The sequence below is a fragment of the Lutra lutra genome, chromosome 16 (genome assembly GCF_902655055.1).
Source record: "Lutra lutra chromosome 16, mLutLut1.2, whole genome shotgun sequence".
In the NCBI taxonomy this organism is placed as follows: Eukaryota; Metazoa; Chordata; class Mammalia; order Carnivora; family Mustelidae; genus Lutra; species Lutra lutra.
The window spans coordinates 2,489,104-2,503,741 of record NC_062293.1 but is presented as its reverse complement, the minus strand read 5'-3'; the positions used below and the strand labels follow the sequence as shown (position 1 = coordinate 2,503,741).

At 61.2% G+C, this 14,638-nt stretch overlaps 1 long non-coding RNA gene across 1 annotated transcript; it reads left to right on the top strand.

Moving 5' to 3' along the window:
- Positions 1-10,377: 10,377 nt before the first annotated feature.
- Positions 10,378-11,419, top strand: LOC125087346 (uncharacterized). Its single transcript, XR_007123411.1, has 3 exons — positions 10,378-10,514; positions 10,719-10,991; positions 11,157-11,419. It is a non-coding gene; the product is annotated as an uncharacterized LOC125087346 (long non-coding RNA).
- The last annotated feature ends 3,219 nt before the right edge of the window (positions 11,420-14,638 follow it).

Sequence of the window (14,638 nt, the reverse complement as noted above, 5' to 3'; positions counted from 1 at the left end):
GTTCTGTCTTAACGAACGGCGCGTTGGCGACCGCCACATCGCCCCGCCGACCCGCGCGGGCCGCCCGCGAGAGGCCGCCGACGGCCGCGTCCTTCATCATAAAAAGTCATTCCCGGTAACAAATAGTTTCGTTGGCCCGTGCCAGCGATACAGCTGTTTCTGTTTAAGCTTAAATACTTTCCAACAGTTTGGGCAGTAAAAATAAAGTCGGCCTCAGCCGCCTATAAGTGTCTGGTTTCCCCGCCCAGAGAAAGCCCACCCTCCGCCCTGGGCCCGGGTCGCCCTGCACGCCCCTCCTGCCCCCTCTTGGCATCCGTGGGCCGCCGTGGGCGACGCTGCCGCACCGCCCCAGTCCCGCACCGGCCGCCGGAGGAGGGTCGAGGGCCACCTTGGAGGCCGGAGGGAGGGAGCCTACGCGGAGCAGCGGGAGGACCAGACCCGCTTCGCCGCCCGCCCTCCCCCACTCCTCGCCCGCGGCCTGCGCCCGCACTGAGTGGCGGTTCCCCTTCAGATAGGGTTTCTGAAGCCCCGTCCCCGGGAGTTGTGTTTGCGTTGGGTGCCTTCACAGACCCGGAGTTTGCACGAGGCGTGCAGAGGTCGATGGTTTCAGTTTCACGCTGAAAAAGTTCCCGTTCCTCCTGCCTCCCAGGGTTTCTCTTTCCTTCTTTTCCCCCCTTCCTTACTCCCTTCCTTCCTTTCCTTCCTTCCCTCCTCTCCTTTCTCCTTCCTTCTCTCTCCTTTCCTCCCTGCCTCTCTCTTTCTCTCTTTTCCATCTTTGCCTACACGCCTCTGGAGCTTGCAGCCGGGAAATGCAAACCCTGGTGTGGCCATGCACTGCCCCTCCCCCGGAGGGGCACTGAGAAACACTCCCCTTGCTTTCTTGCTGCAGGTTTCTGCCTTTCTTTATGCCTGGTACTGACAACTCTTGTTCTGAACAAAATTATCGCTTCTGGGGTGTCTCAGTTGGCAAACATCGGGAAGTGCTCCTGCAGAGCCCACAGCAGAGATGGAACTCAGTCCAGAAGGGAACAAGAGATACAGAATAATCTGAGATCAGACTGAGTCCCATTCTTTTCAGCAGCAGATGCAGTCTTGCCTGCTGACCAAAGCCAACCCCAAGGTGGGGTGTTATCCCAGTTTGGCCACCAGCTGTCCCAGATGGAGCAGGGTTACAGAGAGTGGGAAAACGGGTCACTGCAAGACCTCAAGTCTGGGAAGGTTTGAAAACGGAGAGGTTGCCGTGTGAGAAATGGGCTTATAGTGAGGCAGGACCCAGAGCTGGGGCCTCCCCGGTGGGTACAGGGTGCCTATATGTGCCAAGAGAGGGCGCTAGCCCTGGGGGTGGTGGAGGCATCATTGCGGCAGAGGGGGCAAGGGTTCTTTCAAACTGGTCTGCTGGTGCCACTGTCTTAGAAACCAGGACATGAAATCTGCTCCTCACTTTCTTACTGAATGTCCCTTCCTGAATCATTCAACTTTCACCACCTCCCTTCTTTCCTCCACACAACTACTTTTCTCTTTCTAAGTTAGATAATTGCTTTTCCCATATGCACCCCTGGGAGTAAACAAAACCAAGGTTCAAAGAACTAGAACCCTCTGCTTCTAATCCCACTGCTCCGCTGCCCTAGGCTGTGGCTGTCAGGTTGGAGTGCGCAGCCTCTGCAGTAAATAAGGTAGCTGCTTCCTATTACTTTAGCCCCATATGGCTGCAATTTGAGTGTCTTTGGAGACAGTGCTTGTGTTGGGGCGGGGGGGGGGGGGCACGGGGGAGTGAAAGTGGAAATCAAATGCTCTCAGATCGCATTTTTATGAAGGAAATTGTCTGCGATTCTCTTAGCAGCCTTCCCTCCACCCCTGGTTCCTGAGATGAGCTGCCCAGTTTCTTTGTTTACGGAAACACAGGCGCCCGCCTACCTCGGGGCACCTGCTTCCCCAACCCCTGGGTCTCTAGCCCAATTCTGCACTCATTTTGGTGACCTGGGAACACAGTCCCGATGTCCGTTCCCGACAAAGGACCTCTAACCTGCTCCCCACACCTGAGAGCCCGGCGAGCCCTCCGCCCCAGTCTCTGGAAGGTGCTTCCCACCCTACACTCCATGTCACCTTCTCATTTGAACCTGGAGACCACCTTAGGGCCAGGGGACCTCTTAGACCTCCCTGTGCCCACTGCCAACGGACTCAGCACCCAGGGAAGGGAGGCCCGAGGCCGGCAGGGTCCGAAGGGAAGGAAGGGGAGGAGCAGGCCAGGCAAGGCGCTTGGCTCCTGGGTCGCTGGCCAGACCAGCAAGCCTGAGCGCGTCCTCTAGCTGGAGGGTGAGGCTGAGCCTCAGCTCGTTCACTGGGAGCGTTTCAACTCCACAGCTTGGCGGGCGTCGGACCTGCCTGGTCTTGGCCACGACGCAGGTGGATTTGGAGCCCAATCGTTCCCTTCAGGAGCAATGGTGGGGCGGGCTGTGAAGCAAGCACGGTGGCTTTGAACCGTGGCGGAGTGGGATGTGGCCTCACATGCGGCAAAGAGACCAGTGGCTTACTTTCGGTGGCCCCAGAACCCGATGGGCATCCTCAGCCTCTGCCTCCCCAACGCCCAAGCCAGGGCCCGAACCCATGGGTCACTGAATGCCTGCTACTGGGGGAAGCTGCGGGAGTGACCCAACACCCCGCAGAGAGGTCCCCACGACCCAGACGGGACATATTGACCAGTGACCGGAGGTGAGGCTGCCGAGTGTCGGTCAGCCTGAGCTGTCCCTACTTCCCGTGAACTCCCCGGAGCAAGGAGTTCCACCCCCTTGTCCCACTTTCTCCTCCCGAGTAGACCTTCAGACTCTTCTTGTTAGAGAAACACTAGAACATGCGGCACAGGCTAAGAAGGGGGCTGACCATGTTCCAAGAATTACCCACAAGCCTGCACATACCCAAGGAGCCACATAACCTTTGACTTCGGCCCCTTGAAATCACATGAGCTGAAATGAAGCCTCCTGACATCCCCCTCCCTAGAAGGAATAGCGGCCCCTCCGAGGCGGGCAACATCCCTTGAACACTTGTGTGACACCTGCACGGTATCAGTTAAGATTCCTAACAACTGGCAAGATCAAGTCCATTGTTCCCATCTTATAGAGGAGGCACAGTGAGGCGCAGGGGCCAAGAAGCCTTCCCCGGGGGCACACAGCAGGTGTCCTGCCTGCGAAGTCCTAAGCCTGGATCTCTCTAATGCTCCACATCAGGGGCTTTGGACCCTCTGGACATTTCAGCTTCTCCAGGGCTGAAGGAAAGAATTCAAGGTAAGAAAGGACCCATGGGACCTCCTGGAATGGCCATAGATGAAGCCAGGGGTCTCATCACCGGACTTAGCAACGCTGTCCTGCTAAGCAGGGATACTGCTCTGGGCCCTGAGCAGAAAAGATGAGACTGGAACAAAGAAGTGAGTGGGAAGCAGTCCTAGCAGCCGAGTGGACTGAGCTCCGGGCTAGATGTTGGGGGAAGTCTTTGTTTTCCCTTCATCATGGAGCATGGCAGTGGCTAAGATTGTGGGCTCTAGGGCCAGCCTGCCTGGATTCAGATCCACTTACTAGGTGTGTGCCCTCGTGCAAGTTCCTTAACCACTCTGTGCTTCAGTCACCATAACCATAAAAACACCAGAGTGTTCACAAACTTACTCCACAGGGTTCATTTTCAGGCGCAGGTAAATGCTCAAATTATTCCTCACGGTTGTTGCTATGATTTGTGCTCTGGGACCAGGTCAGGGTAATAGGACCGGGTGGGTCTGGTTCAGGTGACCTCCTCCCCATCCCACCCCACCCCGCCCTGCCCAGAACACAGTGACAGCCTGAGCTGTCCCTAACTTCCCGTGAAGGGGCACACGCGACGAGGGAGCTGGGTGCTCACTGGACTTTTCGGGGAAACAGACTGTGTACTCCTCAGTCTAGACTGGCCCCTTAGGTCATCTGCTCCAGGACGCATCCCACCAGGTGGTCTGTCTGAGAAAAGCACCCGAGACCAGGTGCGGAGACCAGGCACACTGCGGGTGCTGGGTGGCGGGAGCACGCGCAAGGCGCCCGAACCCGCACGCATGCACTCACGCGCGCCGCAGGGTGGACACCCCCCTCCCCAAATCCTCTCCAGAAGACTGTCTGGCGTTGCTTGCGAAATCCAGCTCCCGGAGCCAGGAGGCACCCTTGGCGGGTGGGGTACACGGGGGAGATGGTTGTGCAGTGTGCGGGGAAACCCAGCGGCTGCACCCCCTGTATGGGTCTCGAGGGGTGGAAGCGTTGCGGGGGTGGGGGATCCAGGCGCTGGGTTCCCGCCGCTCCTCTAGAAGGGGCTCAGACCCGATGGTCTAGGCACAGCGGGGCAAGACTGCGAGAGGCAGGAGGGCGGCGGGGTGTGGCCGCAGAGCAGCCTGAGACAGGTGGGTGGCTTAGGGGTCAAGGCCTTGGAGCCCCATCCTGGAGGAGAGCATTGACAGAAGTCTCTTGGCCTGGGACGTCCGGGGCACGCGGACTCTGCTGCTGCGTCGGCCCTGGCACTGACGGCCCGACCCCACAGACGGCGGCCTGTGATTCCGGATGCCCCATGGGGCGAGTCTGACATCGGATTCTGTCTGGACGGAGAGAGCACTGGCCTCGCTGTTACGCGGCACACGGTCCCTGTGCGCCCCTTCCCCTCTCGTGACCCCACCGGTCGGGAAGGCAGGGAGCACGCAGCCTCCCAAGGGAAGACTCCGAGGCGCAGCTGGCCGACAAGTGCTGGCATCACGGCCCGCGCTCAGCGAGATCTCCTGGATCCCTGAACCCGACTTCCGCCAGGGTTGGCACCTCAGGAGCCAGACTTGCCGTCGGCTGGTCACCGCCTCCTCCTCTCCAGCCCCCCACGCCCCAGGGGATTCCTCCGCCCGGGGGAAGTGGGGACGCCCGGGACTGTGTCTGGAGCTTCGCGTTCTTTCTCGCTTCCTCCCTCGCCCCCAAGCGGAAGGAATTGAAGTGACTTTTGCTGGGACTCCCGGGACCCCAAGGAGTCCCAAACTGGGGGTCCCCCAGCCGGCGCCACTCCTTATTTGGATGTCCACGCTGAAAAGAGCCCAAGTCCGGTCTCCCCTTTCAGGGGCCAAAAAGTTAAGGTACGGGAGACTAGCGGGTCATTCGAGGAGGCCCGAGGTGGGGGCCTCCCGGGCGACCCGGGGAGCAGCGGCGTCCGCCGGCGCGCCGCCCTCCGCGGGACTGGGGCGGAGCGGGGACCGCGGCGGCCGAGCCGCAAGCCCGGGGGCAGACGTTCGCGATCCGACGGAGAAAGCGCGGCAGAGCCCGCGCGGGGCCGCCTTCTGCCGGCTGGACCTCGGCGGAACTGCGCGTCCGCGGTCCGGCTCGCTGCCCCTCCCGGCAGCCCGGCGCCGCGGCTCCCGCGGGGCGCGCCCCGCCTTCGCCCCGGGGCGGGGGACGCTGTCGGGGGCCAGACGCGGCCCGGCGGGCGTCGAGGCTGCGCGGCCAGAGCGCGCCGGCTCCGCGCACGCCCAGAAGCCGCGTTGCCGGTTCCGGGGCTGCCAGAAAGCGCGCGGCCAGCGGCGGCTCCGTCCCCGCGCAAGCGCCTCACCGCCCGCGCGAGACCCGGGGCTCTCCGGCCGGCCTCGGGCGCGGGGCGGCTCGGGCCCCGGGGGAGAGCGCAGCCGGCCGCCGGGGCCGAGACCGCCGAGCGGGAGCGCCGCGACGCCCGTCCTCCCGGCGGGTGAACGCCTCAGACCCGCTTCCCCGCCCGCTCTAGGAAATCAAAGTCAGGGAACGCGGTACCGTATTTACCCGCGCAACTTCCTCCCTTGACATTTTGCACTCTCGAAGTTGGGGCACAAGTAATTATGCAAACATCTGGGGCTGTCCTGCGCCGCTACCCGGAACGGTCCTTATTCATCTTGAAAGCCGCACGTCCTCATTTGCATAATAATGGCTTATCTAGAATAACACAGCAATCAGAGGCAAAATTAATTTTCTTTTCTTCAGCTAGTCCTTGAGATCCAGCAAACGGAGGCTTAAGGCAAGAAAAACTGATTTTGTAGAGAGTGTAGGGTTCTTGACCAGGACCCGGCAGAGATGAAGTTTAGAGTAGGGGAAATTAACAGCTGAGTTTCTATTATTTTTCTACCGTCAGCCTTGGAGTTTAGGTACTTTTTGGCCAAACGGGTGAAGGGCTGAGCCGCTGTGAGAGCCGCCAGGGACACTCTATCTATTCCCCCAACCCCTCATGGGAGGCTGGGTGGCCCCAGAAACCAGATCAGCCTGACTGTGGCTGGGGGGGGGGGGGCGGGTATTGGAAGCGGACTTTGACCGTAAGGCCGGGAGGAAGGTAGACACTGGCCGCTGTGGGTTAAGGAGGTGCCTGGCCACCCAGCACTCTGGGCCTCCGGTCTGGTCCCACCAGAACTCCGTTCCCCACCCTTTGGACAGACCAGAGGAAACACTTCCTTGCTCTGAGATTGTCGCCCTGCTGACTGGGGCAGAAGTCTTTGAATTCAAAGCAAGAAAATAAAAAGGGGTGTGTGTGGGTGGGTGGGTGGTGGTGAGGGCATTATGTGCAGGAAACATCTTTTATACATTAAAAAATCTTTTTGATCTTTTTTAATATGAAGAGGAGTGGGAGGGAGAAAATCCACAAATAAATATGGTAAATGAATTTGTACCAGAATTGTAATCTCGGGGCCACTTTCAGGGCGATTCTGGGCTCCAGAGGATCTTTGCTGAAGAACTAGTACCCCGGGGGAGGCACTGTCTCCCCTCCCCCAGTAGACAGTGCAGAGAAGGAGCACAGAGCAAAAGGGCGGGAGACCCGCCCATGACCCCACACCCTGATGTGGACAAGAACCCCCAATCTCTTGCACCAAAAGGTGCAAGTTTTATGTTTATTAAGGAGGTGGTGGCGACTCAGGCTTGCCACCAAGATGCCACCATCGTGGTCACTCCTTATAAAATAATTCTTAAGTTTGTTTTAAAATCAGATTGCAGGAACAAGGCGGATGAGGAATTGCTGCGAGGTGAGGCAAACCTGCAGAGACGGGCTGGCAGGAGGGAAAATGGGCAGAGAATTAGTCCCACCGGGCAAGGACTGGCCGTTTCAGCAGGAAGGAGGGATGGGGCCACCGGGACGTGTGGGGGTGCGGGAGGGACTGTCTCTGGAGACTGGGGCTGCTGGGTCAGCACAGGGAGTCTTCACTCTGTCTCCTCTGCATTCATTCATGCTGCCTTTTAGATGCCATTTCTATCCCAACATCTTTAAGCCTCCGGGGGGTGCAGACCCACCTCAGAGGTATCCTGTTGCTTCCAGCGGTGTGGGAACGATCATGGCTTCTTCCCTAGGGGGAAGGACACCCCTAGAATACCCGAGCACACATATTCTGGCTGCCCGGCGACTTTTCCCAGCTGCAAACCGCGGGGAGTTGGGATCCCAGGCCGCCCGATCACAGTCCCAGGCTCCCTTTCTCCTCTTTGTGGACCAGGGAGGGCACGGAATGAGGAGTGGAGAAAGGGGCCAGCCAAGGGCCCCGCAGGGCGCCGTCACTTTCAAGCTTCTGAAACCCCTTCAGGTTTGCAGGAGAAGGTCTCCAGCCGACCTCGTTCTCCCGCCAGCTCCGGATGTCCTAGCAGCCTCCGGGCGGTGGGTCCTAGAACTCTACTCCCCCTTCCCGCCCGCCCCCAAGCTAAGAGGAGAGGTTGGACCTTTTGGACCCGCAAACAGCCTCTCCTCCTGAGGGGGGCGCCGCCTGGCCTGCAAGGGCCGCAGGGACGGCTTCGTTCGCCCCAGAGCGGGAGCCCACTGGGCCCCTGGGCGCCCGGAGCACGGAAGAGCCTACGCGCAAGGGCGCGGGCGGGCTGGGGGTGCGGGGCGCAGGGCTTCAGCCCTGGAGCGGCCGGCGCAGACCCCCGTGTGGTGCGGCCCCGTCGCGGGACAGCGGGGTGGGAAGCTTTCCTCCCGGACTCGGGAATTTCTAAGAGCGAATCCCTCCCGGAGTCCCGCCAGGCGAAAAGTTCACCGTCCACTTTGCCCCGCTCGGGCCGCGCGGTCCAGTGCAGGTGAAATGCGGAGGGCGGGCGCGGGGGACCGCGGGGGTCTAGCGGGGCTTTACCCGCGCCTGCACGGCTCCGCAGGGCCTGGGGTGGGAGTGAGCTGGCGGCCACGCGGGGGTGCGAGTCCGAAGGAGAGGGTGTGCGGCGAACAAGTGCGGGGGAAGAGAAAGGGAGGAAGGGCGAGGAAATGGGAGAGAGATGTTTTGGGGGAGATGGCTTGAGCCCCAGACTTAGTTTCTTCTTCTACCTGTCCACCGTCCATCAGGTACTGAGCGCTTGTGGGCTCACCCCGGTGTCCCCTCCAGCTGGGGCTCTCAACCCTGTCCAGTCCCTGTTCCAAGTTCAGCGGAATCCAGGGAAGCCCCTCCAGCGCCTGCACCTTTCCAGATCAGACCCCTCTCTGGAAAATCAGTATTCCCACCCGCCAAATGGGCAGGTTCTTTCCCATTTTGTTTGCTTGACAGACACCTGTAATGGATCCACATGGAGAGAATTTTGACTTTCGGGAAAGCAGAACTCTACACTACACACACACACACACACACACACACACACAACCATTGCTGTTTTTCCAAGGTGAGGAAAGGGTCCCGGGCTGATTCCTAGAGTAAGGCGCACTTCTTCTAGCCGCCGTGGGTGCGGGCCCTGACCCTCCTGGGAGGAAAAGATGCTAGGGCTGTCAACACTGTTGCTCTGGTGAATGCTCAGGGAAACCAGCCTAGGATAGAATCCTGGGTTCTGGGTGGCAGCAAGGGGTGGGGCAGGGCTGAGTGTAGAGCCGGACAGAAGCTGGAGAGGCCAACAGGAGGAATTCATGGGAGAGTAGGGAAAAGGCTGGAGCTCACACCCACCAGACAGCAGCCCAGGGGAGCCTACCAGGAAGTGTTTGGGAGTACCTGTTTTTGTGTGCATCAAATGTGTGTGATGTTTTATGGTCATCTGTATCCAAGAGCCTGGTGCCCAGCCTGGCACAATAGGGTCTGCTGGAATGGTGGGAATGGACGGGTGTAGCTACCATCCACCAAGCAAGGGCTACTGCATGCCAAGTTCTGTCCTGGACGCTTTCCGAACTCTTCACTTTTATTCCTCATCACAGCATCTAGAGGGAAGCTTTACTGACTTCATTTGAAAATGGGGAAACCAGCTCAGAGAGCTTAAGTAACTTGCCAGTGACCAAGTTCAGCCACAGGACAGGGTTTGACCTAAATCTGTCACCCAGGAGTTGGGGGCCTAAGAGGAGATTCTGGGCAGAACCCGGCTCCGCTGGGAGACAGGTACGGCCGTGCTGCTGCTCTGAGTCATGGGGCTTGGCATGAGAGAGCCAAGATAGTGGGGAGCAGGGAGGGATGTCGCTAGCTCTTGGACTTCCTAGATTCTGGCAAGACCAGGAGCCCAGCAACCTGGAGCCCGAATCCGACAGTTTTCCTGCCTCTAGTCCCCGTCCTCCCCAGCCGCCCTGACGGAGTGACTGGCTGCCATCAAAGACTGTCAGTTCCAAGCGCTGGAAGAGCCAGTCTGGCAGCCACCACGGGACTCCCTCCTTGCACCGGCTGTAGGGCTGCTGGACTCCCGAGCCAAGCCGATATGCAGGGCTGTGCCCGGTACCACTGAGATGCATCTGCATAATCCAAAAACCCGTGGATTGGGAATTCAAAGCTTTGGGTCCAGCCCCGAGCTTGCTCTTTCCTGGCTAGCCGAGTTACCTTAGGCAAGTCCGTTTCTCTCCCCCGACGTCAGCTTCTCCCTGTAAAATGATCATTCGAAGCCAGATAACCTTAGAGCAGCGCTTGGTTCCCACATTCCATAGGCGTGGGGTCATTCAGGGAGGTTTATCGGGATACCAGAACCTTTAGAAAATGCTTGCTAGCCAGGGATGGCTGACCGCTGGCCCGTCACAGAACCTCAGCCAGCATGCCAAACCCCGGAGGGTGCAATTGTCTGGAAAGCTTGGGGACTCCTACCCAGAGCAGGTGCGTTCCTGTCCCAGCTGTGCGGGTGTCAGTTTCAGTTTCCCCAGCGGTGATACCAGGCACAGAACTACGGAACACCTAGTCAGGGGGCCCAGGAAGGTGAGAGAGAGAGAGTCCTGGAGGAAGCTTTGGGTGCATAGACCACCCCTCCAATCCCTTCTCCTCCCAACCTCCGTCAAGGACAACAGAGGGCATTATTTTCCCTCCAGCTCCCTCACCAGCGCCACGCTGCTGGAGGCATTGCCGCAGCTCGGACTAATTCCAGGTACATTCTATAGGTGGCATCATGCTACTGGAAATGGCCTCTTCAGAAGGGAGAGGTTCTCTCTGTGGCATATCCAGGCACCGGGGAAGCCAAGGCAGGGCAGTACAGTCCCACTCCAAACTGGCTGGCGAGGGGGATCTTAGGCACCTGTGGAGCGCGTGGCTGCCAAGGGTTCTCTCGAATTCCAGAGGCTCCTGATCCAGGAGCATAGGGTTCTCCAGGATGAACACCCTGCTGGTAAGCCAGGGGTCTGGGGAAATCTCGCCTGCCATGGCAAATGGTGGGAGAGAAAGGCCTTAGCCCCAAAGATGGTGTGTGTGTGTGGGGGGCTGCTGGGGGGGCTATTTGAGATTTCCAACAACATTCACCCACAACGGGAAGCTGTGCTGTCCTGGCGGTGGGGGCACAGGTCCCAGACTGAGGCTCCTCCTTCCTTTCCAGACATCCTGACCGGGGGGCCACTCCTGTGACCAGGAGGAGTTTGTTAAAGCCCCTCTCCTGATCAGTGAAGGGACTGGCCAGAAGTGGGGAGGGAGAAGGCAAGCAACCTGCTGGAGACAAGACTCTGGGGTCTCCAGGACCAGCAGGAGCCCAGATGCCAGAGGTTGATGGGCTGTCCCGGGGCTCCACCCTGGGCCAACCTCTCCACTCAAAGAGACCTCCTGCAGCCCCTCCCACCTTCCGTGGTCTGATCCCGCCTAATGGGCCCATCCGGTAGGTGGATCAGAGACCTGTGGGGCTGGTCACTGCCGGCAGCACTCCGCCTGACCTCAGGGAGCAGGGACGGTACAGAGATAGCAGAGAGATGACAGCGATGCCTCTCCTTTCTCTCTCTCTCTCTCTCTCTCTCTCTCTCTCTCGCCGCCGGACTGGCTCCAGGCTGCCCGCACCAGTAGGGACACTGATCCCGTGTGTCCTCGCTGCCACCGCTCCTGGACTCCTCACCACCCCGGCCCCACGCAGCTTCAACCCTCAAGCCCCGGCCTGGGCTCTTGGCCAGGCCTGACGCGGAGGGGATCGGAGAAATGGGGCGCGGGCTCTCAGATGACTGCATGATGGACCAGGCCTCAGGAGTCAGCCGGAGGACCCCAACCCCCAAATCACAGTCCAGATCTCTTCCCTCCCCAACCTTCGCCGCCCCACCCCCCGCGTTGGGCTCGGTTTCTCGGGATTCTGGGCCTTTGCTCAGACTCAGCACAGACTCGCGTTTGTTACTATTTTTTTTTTAAACAAAAGCAATTAGATTTCTATCTCAGCTCATTTGCATTTGCACCTCGGAAACAGTACGGGGGGCGGGGGCGGATAGGGGAGGAAAGGAGGGGGCTGCCTGGCTGCGGCGGGCGACTCCTTCTGAGCGCCACAGCTGGCCCGAGCTGCCATTGCGCCGTCCACATCTGGCGCGGCCGCGCGGCCGCAGCGGCCCTCTCCCGCCCGCGCTCGGAGCCCGCGCTCCGCAGCCCGCTCGGCCGCGCGCTCATCGATCGCCGGGGCCGCGGCCTGGCGAGCAGAGAACAAGGTATAGCCTGTATTTAGGTTCCTGCCCTTATATGGCGATGTGCGCGAGCGCCCGCCGAGCGGCCTCACCATATAAGGGCACGCGGCGGGCGCCGGGCTGAGCTGGTGCGCGCTCATTGGCCCGCGCGTCTCTCAGCAACCGGCTCTCACGAGTGGAAAGGAGCCAGCCGCCCCCGCCCGCTCCCCGCCCGCTCCCCGCCCGCTCCCCGCCCGCTCCCCGCCCCCTCCCTTTCTTTCTCCCCCGGCCTCCCCGCCTCTCGCCTCGGCACCCCCTCCTCGCCGACCCCCATTTTCGCCTGCACCCTCTCCCCCAAGTTTCTGCGCGCGGTCGTCCCCCTCCCCCTTCGCCCGGCTGTCATTCTTTTCCTCCGGCTCGGCCTGTCCTCGCCCCCTCCGCGCGCTTCCACATCACACCCCACGAACCCCCTCCCCAAACCCGGCGGACGGCGGCTGAGGAGCCGGAAAGCCCGGATGCGGGAGGGGAGCTGGAGACCGGGTGTGTGTGTGTGTGTGTGTGTGTGTGCGCGCGCGCGCGCGCGCGTCGCTGCTGCAGTGGCCGCCGCAGCATCAGGTCCACGGCGTGCACGCACGCGGCTCTGCGAGCAGTCCGAGTCTCCCCCACACGCACACACACTCACCTCCCCCGCCCCAGAGGTCATCAGAGCAATTAGCTGTCAAGAAATGTGCGTGCGGGGCTAGGGATGTGCTAAACCACAGACAGCCCTAGGTACCGCCAAATTACCATTTCCCGGGGTTTCCCTTCGGGCTGGATTTCTGAATGCAATCATAATAATGATAAATCGATGTCTCATTTAAAGGTTACTTTAAAAGCCTGCCAATTGTCGAGGGGAAGGGAAGAAAAAAAAAAAAAAAAACCTGCGTGCGGAAGGGAAAATGCTCCAAAAGAGCCATTCTCGGGTTTCCGGGCAGAACGCAGAGGAGCGGTCGTTGCGGGATGCAGGTCAGGTGCCCAGCTCTGGGCCCACCCCCGGGGTGGGAGCCTGCGGAGGCAGAAGACGTCCCTCTTCCTCTTGGCATGAGGCTCCCGTGCGCCTCAAACTCAGGCAGCGGAGGCACCGCGGTTCCTGGGGCGCCCCTCGACCCCTCCCTCACGCTCAGAGGCGCGCGCACGTGCGCGCGCGCACACACAGGTGTCCGGCTGACCCCTCCCGGGCGGCCGCGGCTGCCGCGGCGCCGGTCTTCCTAGCCACGCCGCTGCGGCCCGAGGCAAACCCTTGGGAATTCGCTCCTCTCCCCAGGGACCCAAACAGGAACGCTAAGACAATGGGTACCCTAGCGCCCTGGGGACTTCGCCTGTGACCGAGCTCGCCTCTCCAGGGCAGCCGCCTTGCGGAGGCGCCCAGCGATGCCCCCTACTGGGAAGCCTGAGCCGGGAACACGGCGCAGGTGGGGGTCGCACAGGAGGCGGGCTTGGGTGGGGGATGGGGAACGGGGTGCGGTGACCGCCTGACCTCCGCTTCGTCTGGGGCATCCTTCCCTGTCCTCGCCCTCTGTTCCTTCCAAACCTCAAATTCCCCCAACCTGGTCCCTCCTGGGGAAAGGTGGCGGAGACGGGCACTGCCAGGGAATGCGGGTGCGAGATTGGGAGGGCGCTGCCTGCTGGATCGAGTCAGCTTCGGCCGCCGCCTCCTCGCTGCTTCTGCGGAAGGAAACTCTGCGGCCGCCGCAGCCCTCGGTGCCAGCACGGATCCCTTCCTGACCTTGGCTGAGATGCGCGGCCACGGGGTTTTGCCTCACAGAAAGCACCAGAAAGCAGCACCGCCCCCCCCCCCACTCCCGCCACGCGCAGGGACTGAGGATGACCTCGGGGCGGTAGGTTTGCCTAGGTCTGCGCCCCGCGCCGCACGTGTGCCATGGAGACCTCTCAGAGCTCGGGAAAATCCGTGGGTGCCGGGACGCAGCCTCTCAGTGCCCCCGCGTAGCCCGCCCCCGCCCCGTGCCTGCCCACGCCCAGTTAGCCGGGTGGTTCCTATTCAATCCCCATTCCCAGGTTCTGTGTGCTCAGGTACATGGATGCCTTCGTCCAGCGGAGAGATGGGGGCGCAGGTCCCCAGGTGTCCTCCGACTTCGCCCAGCACGGGGACATGCCTCCTTACGTGCGCCCCTTCTCTACTCTTAAACCCCAAGAGCAGGAGCCGCTCTCCAATGTGGAAACGCCTTTACCTGACCTGTTGGCTCCTGGTCTCTGCCCGCTTATTTACTGAATTTGAGTTTTCCTGCCAGTGGTAGTGAAATCGCTGGGACCGAGGACGCGGTTGGCGGGAGGGGCGAGAGAGAAACTTGCAGATGGGGAAAATAAAGCCCCAAACTTACAGACACACCTCTCCCCGGCGTCCGGCCGCTTGGGGCTGGGTTCCTCCGGGCTGAGAGAAGGGGGGCTACGGGACCCTCTCTACTCCACCAGGTGGTCCCGATCCCGGGGTCCGACCTCACACACGAGCCCTCGGCTCGCACTTTTCGTTTATTCCCCAGGAACCCTAAGCCGGGGACTCCGGGGGCAACTTCTTCCCCTGCTCTAGTGCTCCCCTCGGCCCTGTCCCGAGTTCGCGCCGGGGTCTCCAGCTCGCCCCGGCCTCCCCTTGGCGCCCAAAGAAGAGTGCCTGGGCCCGGGTGCCGGGGAGCCGCAGGGCGGCCGTGGGCGCCTCCGCGGCGGGAGCTGCTCTCGGCGGGGCGGAGGCGGGGGTCGGGGAGCGGCTCCCTGCGGAGAGGAGGGTGGGCGCGCGGCACCTGCCGAGCTCCCGCCGCCGCTGCAGTTCATGGCGCCCGAGGATCCACCCGGATCTTCTCCGCGGAGTTCCGGGCTTGGGTCGTTTTGTAGTCGGCAC